The following is a 1,211-nucleotide window of genomic DNA, read 5'->3' as shown; positions in this document are numbered from 1 at the left end:
GCGGGACATCGTCCTCCTGTCTGGCGGGACATCGTCCTCCTGTCTAGCCGGACATCGTCCTCCTGTCTGGCGGGACATTGTCCTCCTGTCTAGCCGGACATTGTCCTCCTGTCTAGCGGGACATCGTCCTCTATGGGACGTGAACATCTGTTTGATTCACATGAAACTTTCTCAAAAGTCAAAAATCACATTTAGGTTTTTAGGGATTATTTTTTATTCAGTTTGCTCTTCTTGATCTAAAGATGTCTGAAATCATGTCAAACGCCCAAATTCTACATCTTCTAAGAAGCGCCTGATTCTACAACGTATAAACCTAACGTTGGTGTCTTCACGTGGTTCTAAAAAGACTAAATTAAGCTCTGGAAATTGGAAAATGACGCGCACACACGGAGGTTCTTCCCCACGGACTCGGTAGACTTCCCTGTCTGAATCACGAAGCTCCGGGACTTCTCCAGACCAGCGGGAACTATTTATAAGTATAACTATTATTTTGGGTGATTTTGTTTTTCCGCTCCTCTGACTGTGTTGTGTGTCACAGAAGATCACGGAAAATGTGTTCTATGTAGGGTGTTCAAAGATCATCTAAAGTCTTCAGGACTACAGAGGTCTTCAGGACTACAGAGGTCTTCAGGGCTTCAGGACTACAGAGGTCTTTAGGACTACAGAGGTCTTTAAGTCTTCAGGACTACAGAGGTCTTCAGGACTACAGAGGTCTTCAGGGCTTCAGGACTAAAGAGGTCTTTAGGACTACAGAGGTCTTTAGGTCTACAGAGGTCTTTAGGTCTTCAGGACTATAGAGGTCTTTAGGTCTTCAGGACTACAGAGGTCTTCAGGACTACAGAGGTCTTCAGGGCTTCAGGACTACAGAGGTCTTCAGGACTAAAGAGGTCTTTAGGACTACAGAGGTCTTTAGGTCTTCAGGACTAAAGAGGTCTTTAGGACTACAGAGGTCTTTAGGTCTACAGAGGTCTTTAGGTCTTCAGGACTATAGAGGTGTGTGAGGGGCGTTGGGTTACCTGCTCTCTGCTGGACTGGATCGGTCGGGTGGCGGCAGAGCTCGGAGCCACTTTACTCTGCTGCGTCTCGGCTCCAAACTGCAAAAACACAACAGACACACATTTAACCCTCTGAGCAGGTAGAAACACAACATCTAGATCAGTTACCGGGGTAGAAACACAACATCTAGATCAGTTACCGGGGTAGAAACACAA

The sequence above is a fragment of the Etheostoma cragini genome, chromosome 13 (genome assembly GCF_013103735.1).
Source record: "Etheostoma cragini isolate CJK2018 chromosome 13, CSU_Ecrag_1.0, whole genome shotgun sequence".
Lineage (NCBI taxonomy): Eukaryota > Metazoa > Chordata > Actinopteri > Perciformes > Percidae > Etheostoma > Etheostoma cragini.
The sequence above is the reverse complement of the archived record's forward strand: the minus strand, read 5'-3'. Positions refer to the sequence as shown.